The following is an 8,342-nucleotide window of genomic DNA, read 5'->3' as shown; positions in this document are numbered from 1 at the left end:
TTTGGAAAATGACTAAATATCATTTGCCTAATCTTATGCATACAGTCTATTCTATAACAAAAATCATTCTATTAATATCCTAATCTGTTGGTTTACGTTTCTTTTCATGTTGGCTCCTATAAATCACAGGGGTTCATAATTGCATATGAATCTGTTTTTAAGAGCAACACTAAATATTTGCTTGTATATAGTTGACACTTGCTAATAATTTATTATAAAATTACATACATATGCATATACAATTTATATATATTTACACACATATATGCCTATATATGCATGCATATAGAATATATATGTGCATATATATATATGTATATATACACACACACAAACATATATGTGCTACTACTAGGAATTAAATTCAGGGCCTAGTTTCTTTTGGTTTTCCTTTTTGCTCAAGGTTGACCTACTTCCATTTGAGCCACAGCTCCTTGTTTAGCTTTTTGTTTCTTAGTTGTAGATAAGAGTATCATGGTCCATTTTACCTTGTCTGTCGTGAATCTACTTTCCTCAGATTTCAGCCTTCTAAATAGTTAGGTTTAAAGGCATGCAGCATTAATACTAGCCCTATTATATTTGAATTAAAAATATATTTAAAGAATGATAACTTGTAGTATTTTCAAATAAATCTTTTCAGTTAAATAAAACATACTGCTTAATTTTTTTCTTATTCCAACTCACCTACCAAGAAAGGAAAGGAAAAATGTGAAACTGAAGAACCTCTGAATGTAACCATTCTCAAGCCTGCTAGCCACAGTTTCTTTGCTGGAAAATAGAAGAGGATGCTACCATATACAGGCAAAGTGGAAAAACATGCTCTTCACTGAAGATTCTGAAAGGCTGATGACAATGAGGACAAGCAACTTTATCCATGAAATGTCACGAAGGATACGCTGTGTTCGGTGACTCTAGTGGATAAGTTTAGCCAACGTTAGAGGATGGTCATAGCGATGAGAATAATCAAAGGTGTATATGGGATTACAGAGGTGTGTTTTCTTGAAGATGAATGCTCTTGATTTTGTTGCTAAGCTTGTCAACCCTCTTGAAGTCTCTTGTCTTGCTGCTGGCCCTTTTTAACTGTTTACTCATTTGCTTCAACTGGGCCTTCTTTTCACTTAAAAGGATTATTAACTCCATGTGGTCCTGGTAAGTTATGAAAATAGGAAGCTCCATTATTACTCCATCTTTCTTTTCTACTTTTTATTTGTTCCACTATGAGAATATGAACTCACGGCCTGGACACTGTGTTTTAGCTTTTTCTGTTAAGGCAGGTATTCTATAACTTGAGGTAAAGTTACATTTCCATGGTTTTGGAGAACTAAAGGGAGATTTTTGTCTGGACTGGATTTGAACTTCAATCTTCAGTTTGCAGACTTCTGAATAGTTAAGATTATAGGATTGAGCCGTTAGTGCCTGGCCCCCAACGCATTTATTTCTTAGCCACAAACATGGCATGCGTCTTATAGAGTTTTGTAATTGAGAAATTCTCATCATATATGAGAGTTAATGCAATTTCATAGGGAAACGTTGGAAAGTCAAGAAGTGCTCACTAAACAAATTCAAAATGTGGTTTGTTCTTACTTTCTTGATACAACAGCCCCACTGATTTCTCTCATGGATATCTTCTAATCTACTTCTAATTTACTTCTAATTCACAAGTGGATATAACTCAATTTCATTTAACTACATGAATTCTTGTTACATGTGTTACTGAACTACATTACATCTGAGGCCTAGTGACTACATGAAATCATCAATTTAATCATGAATGACCTCTGCTCTTTTGCAATAACTAGACTCCTTCAGGGTTCTGAGACACCAAGATACTTTAGGAGACACAAGCCCCTTCTCCTATCAGACTTGCCAATGCAGAAGAAGCAACTGTTCCTTTCAATCCTTATAAGAAAACTTGCCTGTAACATGAGATTCTCAGCAGTGAGAAGGGTGTTCAAACTACACCTGCCTGGACACTGCTTGCTCACCTTCTGAAACTTCTCAAACCTTTCTTCAATAATGCTGTCTGCTGTATGTAGAATTGTTGTTCGTCTACACCAGCCATCCAGACATCTCCTTATTCTCTTCATTGAATAGGATCCACGAATTGAGTCTGTCTACAATCTCCTCTTTGCTTATAATCACCTACAGAGAAAAATGCATTTGGCTGTTGAAGACAGCAAACAAAATGGTGCCCTTCCCTCCTATTAATTGAGTGTGAATTTCATTCATTTTAGTCAGCATCTTTGAGGACTTATATCTGTGTTTTTCCTCTCAGAAACCTAGGGTTCAACATCATCAGACATTCTCATACATTTGCTGAAGTAACAACTCTATGTGACCAACAACACTTTTACCCATTGCAAATCTATTACCATCAGGTCACAACAAACCTTATAAACAAGAAAGGCTGAATATATTAAGCACCCCATAAATTCTTCTGCTTTATATCTTTTCAATATTTATTTTCGAATGATGATAACCTAATTTAATTCTGATGATATTTTTCCTCTTAAAATTAATCAAATTCTTACATGATTAAAGCCAAATGTCCTGCTTATTTAATTTAAAAAACTATAATTCACATCGTGTAAAACCAAATGTATATAAAACAACGTATCAGGAAGATTCAAGCCATATATATATATATATGATGGAAGATTCATACATAGTAAAATAAAAGAAACCTTAAACCAATGCCCATCATTCATTTGATCCTGCACCTCTAGTGGAAGAGGGTGATTTTACCTATAAATCATGGGAATGTCATCTCAATCCAGTCTATTCTACAGAGGCTAACCCCAAAATACCCAATGCTTCATTACTTACAAACAACTCTAGCAAGTAGACTTTATTCACATAGGATTCTCCTCCCTACAATGATAAATGGATTATGCTAATAAATTTGAAAGTAAATAGTTCAAAACAGCCTGGCTGAGAGTACAAAAGGATTTTGAGGTCTTAGAAATCTTGAAATACTTCCAGTTAAAAAGGGGCCACAGAAGGTCCATTGCTAAAGTTTTAACATGAAGTTCATAAATACGAAAGCAAAGGGATTTTCTTCTTACACACAAAAACCTCAACAAGAATTTTCGAGTGAAGCAAAATTACCAAATGTAGCACCATCTACCCAGCCAAATGTGTTGAAATGGTTTGAAAGTCTATCCCTAGAAACCCAAGTTTTGTTTCTATATCTCTGACATGTATTTATTTCAACTTTAAAACTTTAGTCTTTCATGGCTCAGAATTCCTAGTTAATCTCACAATGGCCCTACATACTGCTCTACATTAACTTTTGGAGAACTTTCCTAGAACACCAAACACATTCTTTGTGTATAAAATTTGAATAGAAAACTTAAATTGACTTTTAAAAATGAAACGAGTAAATGCTCATTCTGATATAAAATATAGGTCAACACTTCAATTTAGAGGACAATGAAGTTAATATTTAGTTGAAATTTATTTACTAATTATATATATATATATATATATATATATATATATATATATATATATATATATATAAGTTGATAAATACGTGACATCCGTGACATCTCCTTTTAAAAAACTAAAAAATGTATTGTTTCTGAAGTAGTCATCACATACAATTTCTCTTCAACTGGCATTATTTTGGGGCTAATTTTCTAAATTAAAGAGTGTAAGAAATGTTTTTAAAAATATAATTAGTGCAGATTTCTAAGCAAACGTTTCATCTGGCTATGGATACATAATTTTTTGGTTTGTCTATTTATCTTTGTGGTGGCTATCAAACTAAGAATTTTAGGAAAACTAGGCAAACTGTCACTAGCCATACCTAGGATTATTTTATGTTCTATTTATTTTAATTTTTGTGATGATCTTGGGTTTGCATGCATTGCCTGAACATTGTCCCTAAAATTTTTCTGCTCAAGGTTATGACTTTAAAACTTGGGCCACAGTTCTACATCCAACCTTTTGGTTGTTAATTAGAGATAAGACTCATAGACATTCTGTCATTAGGCCCAACTTCACACCAAGCTTCTCAGTGTCCATAATATCAAGGACTATAACCATGAGCCACTGTTAGCTACATTATGTGTTTTTTAAAGCATCTGTCAATAATAATAGAAAACTATCACCATTACTAAAGGCTTAAACCTGTAAATCTAGCAATTTCAGAGGCTGAGATTGATAAGATCATGTTTTAAAACTAGACTTGTCAGACAATTCAGAGTTTCTTTGTTTAACCTGCAGGACACAGGGTTTAAATCAGGCCTAGGCACTTTATATGAGTTGCTTTTCATTAAGGCTAGTGCTCTACCTCTTGAGCCACAGTGACACTTCCAGCTTTTCCTAAGTAGATATTAGAGGGAAGTGGTAAGGAGACCTCACAGTTTGGCTCTTAACTGTCATCAAAAAACTAAGCCTTCAAAGTAGCAAATCAGAGATTCTTACCTTCAACTAAGCAGCAATGAAAATACTGAAGGTGTGATTCAAGTGGTATAGTGTCAGCCTTGCTTGGAAAAAGTTAAGGAAATTCAAGCCTCAGTATTGGCACATATGTACACAAAAGCATGCACATACATACATATAAAGGATCCTATACTCAATTCCCTGGGATTAAAAAAATAAAATATTAAATTAAATTAGGACAAAAATAAGAAATTCAAATTGCTAAAAAAAAAAAAAAAAAAACCTACCATAGCCGGGTGGTGGTGGCTCACACATAAAATCCTAACTACTCAGGAGGCTGAAATCTGAGGATCACGATTCAAAGCTAGCCCAGGAAGGAAAAGTCCATGAGACTCTTATCTCCAAGGAACCACACAGAAAACTGGAATTGGCACTGTAGCTAAAGTCGTAGAGCATTAGCCTTGAGCTGAAGAGCTTAGGGATAGCACCGAGGCCCAGAAGTCAATCCCCACGACAAATAAAAACAAACAAACAAACAAAAAACTGCCACAACTGAATTGTGACTTAGGTGCTAGATTTCTTTTTTTTTTGTTGTTTTAAATTTAATTTTATTTTATTTGTGAACATACTGTACAGAGGAGTTACAATTACATGGGCAGGATAATGCGTACATTTCTTACCAAGCATTGCAGCCTCCTCCTGTGTTTACCCTTCACATCCCTTCCCAGCCTCCCCCCTCCCCCCCAATCCCAATCCTTTTCCTTCCCCCCTTCCCCCCCCCAGACCGACGTTGTAAAGCTCGTTTTGGACATGACAACTTGTACTTCTCATTGTTGCAACAGGTCCACCTGTATCCTTAAACAACTGATTTTTTCCCCATCGCTAGATCTCTTTCTTCCCATAAATGAGGTATGAGTTCAATCCCGAGTTGTTCATACCAAAGCAATCCAATAAAAGCATACTAAGAACTAACTAACAAAAAATATGTCATTCGTTGTAAAGAAAATTAAAACTTATGAAAATAATTGAAAGAGAGCTAAAAGGAGAACCATGGCTCAATAGTGAACAGCAACTTAAGCCACACCACCATTTCCAGTTTTTAGCTATTTATTGGCAAAATGAATATCACAGACATTGCTGCTTGGGATCCCTTTGAATCTGGATCCTCAGATTTCAGCCTCCTATGTAGCTGGGATTACAGGTGTAAGACACCAGCAGTCTGAGATATGCATTTATTTTGTCATGTTTTGTGGCAAATTATCACAAATTAATTTGTTTGGCCACTGAATACCAACTATTGTAGGATATAAGATTGGGCTGGTAACTTGGGTGTGGTTTGTCTATAGTAGCTGCTCAGTTTCTAGCAGGGGCCACTAGCCTATAGTCTCTCACAGAATGTGGGGATCTCTTACAAGCTTATGAGATGCTTAGTAGGGTTTAGGTTCTGTGGTGGTGAGACTGTGGTTTCTGCTTTCTGGTCTCCTATCATACAGCCACTGTTGTCAGCTCCTAGGCATCCCCATACTTTCTTGAGAAACATATTCTCCTTACTGTTTGATTCATTCTGTTTGCATCACTGACTTCTAGAAAGGCCTTAATTTGCACTCACACCTTGGAAATAACTCATACCAACTCTTGTGGGAACTAATTACATTTGTAGAATCTGTTTAATTTTGTTATCTACCAGAGCATATAGTGGGGTTAGATCATGCCCGACTGGAAGATAAAAGACTTCCCAAGGGTCTGAGTTGTTGTGTATCACCTGACACACATTAAAAGCTATTTATTGGGGCTGGGAAGGTGGCTCAGAGGTGGAGCGCTTGCCTTGCATGCATGAGGCCCTGGGTTCGATTCCTCAGCACCAAATACGCAGAAAAAAAAAGCCGGAAGTGGCATTGTGGCTCAATTGGTACAGTGCTAGCCTTGAGCTGAAGAGATGAGGGACAGCGCCCAGGCCAGAGTTCAGGCCCATGACCGGACCCCCCCCCCCAAAAAAAAGCTATTTATTATCTGGGCACTGGTGGCTCATTCCTGTAATCCTAGCTATCTGGAGGATGAAATCTGAGGTTCCCAGTTCAAAGGCAGCCTGGGAATGAAAGGTTTAACTCCAATAAACCACTCAGAAAGCTGGAAGTGGTACTGTAGCTCAACTGGTATAGCACTCACTTTGAGCTGAAGAGCTGAAGGATTGCGCAGAAACCAGAGTTGAATCCTCAGAATTAAAAAAAGAAAAACATTGGAAAAAGCTATTTATTATTCTAAGTGTCCTCAATTTCAGACACTGGTAATGTTGAGTTATTGTTTGACATTAACCAATGAAGTGTGAAATTTAAGAAAATGAAAGATAGTTCCTTGGGTGGAGTGGAAAATATTTTGGCAGTTATAGGTAATGAAACACAGTTAGGAGTTAAATTGAGGATAGATTCAAGAGCAATGGCCGTGGCTTCAGAGATGGGACAGAGCTAAACATGTTAGACATATGTTAAAAAGAGGACATGGGGCTTGGAATGTGGTTTAGTGGTAGAGTGCTTTCCTAGCATGCATGTAGCCCTGGGTTCAATTACTTAGTACCACATAAACAGAAAAAGCCAGAAGTTGCCCTGTGGCTCAGGTCAAAGGGTGCAAGGCTTGTGCAAAAAAGAAGCTCAGTGACAGTGCCCAGGCCCTCAGTTCATGCTCCAGCACTGCCAAAAAATAAAAAGACAGAACATGTCAATAATGAATGAGGGAGGGATCCAGAAACCAAATTCCTCACTGAATATTTTCTTTATTTCAATATCATTCCAGAGAGAAAAATGAGGCATAAAGATGGTCCAGAAAGAACATATCTTATGAAGTAATACAAGATTCTTTAAAAAAAAAATATGGAACGCTTCACATATTTGCATGTCATCCTTGTGCAGGGACCATGCTAATCTCTGTATCATTCCAATTTTAGTATATGTGCTGCCAAAGTGAGCACTACAAAAAATTTTTTTTTACTGCAACTGGCCTGTAGAGACAATCCATTAGACATAATTGTGACTTGCAATAGCATAAGAGCTCATTGTAATAGCACAAATGCTTTCTGGATATTATGTATGGGTCCTGAGCCTTGATAAAAGCCTAGGTGCTATTCCTATGTTTTTCCTCAAGAATATTACTCTATTACTTAAACCACAGCTCCATTTCTGACTTTTCTGGTGATGAAATGGAGATAAGAGTGTCATGGACTTTTCCTGGCTCACCTGGCATAACATTGGGATAACATTGGGTTAATACCTGGGATAACATTAATAATGTCAAAAATCTCAGCATTCTGAAGAGCTAGAATTATAGTTATGAGCCTTTAGTACACAGAGAAATATTTCTTTTTCAGTGGAATGAATTAAGAATACAGATTCTTAAGGAAGATTCACCCTCAGTACTAAGTAAATCATCAAGAACAGTTCACGTGGATACACACACACACACACACACACACACACACACACACACACACACACACACAAGCACACAACCAGACACACAAACCCACATAAACATCTCAGGGATCTGTATCTCTTTCCCCTAAAGAGTAGTATGGTCTAATGGGCAAACTGTGGTGTCACAGTCATGTAATCCCAGATATTGAGAGGTAGAGGTATAGGAGCATGGGGTACTAAGGGTGACTTGGGTGAAGTTAGCACAAGATCCTATATGAAAAGCAAACTGAGAAAGAAAGAAAAAGAGTTGGGTGCATGTAGGTACAAGTGGCAAGTTATGTGCCTAGTAAGTTTAAGGCCCTCAGTTTAATCCTCAGTTCCATGAAAAAGACAAAAGGAATAAAATCTCAGTCCATTTTGTCATTGTTTAAAATCAATTAACCTGTATACTTCATGAGGAATATAAGGTCTATTTCAAGCCTAATAGTAGTAGCTGGAAAGTCTATATAGCATGGTAGCACATGGGACAAGGCCCCGTAGGTGCATCAT

The 8,342-nt window shown here is 36.7% G+C and overlaps 1 non-coding gene across 1 annotated transcript; it reads right to left on the bottom strand.

Moving 5' to 3' along the window:
* Positions 1-7,247: 7,247 nt before the first annotated feature.
* LOC138826572 (U6 spliceosomal RNA) lies at positions 7,248-7,351 on the bottom strand. Its single transcript, XR_011371757.1, has one exon. It is a non-coding gene; the product is annotated as a U6 spliceosomal RNA (small nuclear RNA).
* Between the last annotated feature and the right edge of the window lie 991 nt (positions 7,352-8,342).

This window comes from Dipodomys merriami, unplaced genomic scaffold, assembly GCF_024711535.1.
Source record: "Dipodomys merriami isolate MVZ:Mamm:240054 unplaced genomic scaffold, mDipMer1.0.p SCAF_1439, whole genome shotgun sequence".
Lineage (NCBI taxonomy): Eukaryota > Metazoa > Chordata > Mammalia > Rodentia > Heteromyidae > Dipodomys > Dipodomys merriami.
Note: the sequence above shows the minus strand (reverse complement) of the source record. Positions and strands in the feature narration are given on the sequence as shown.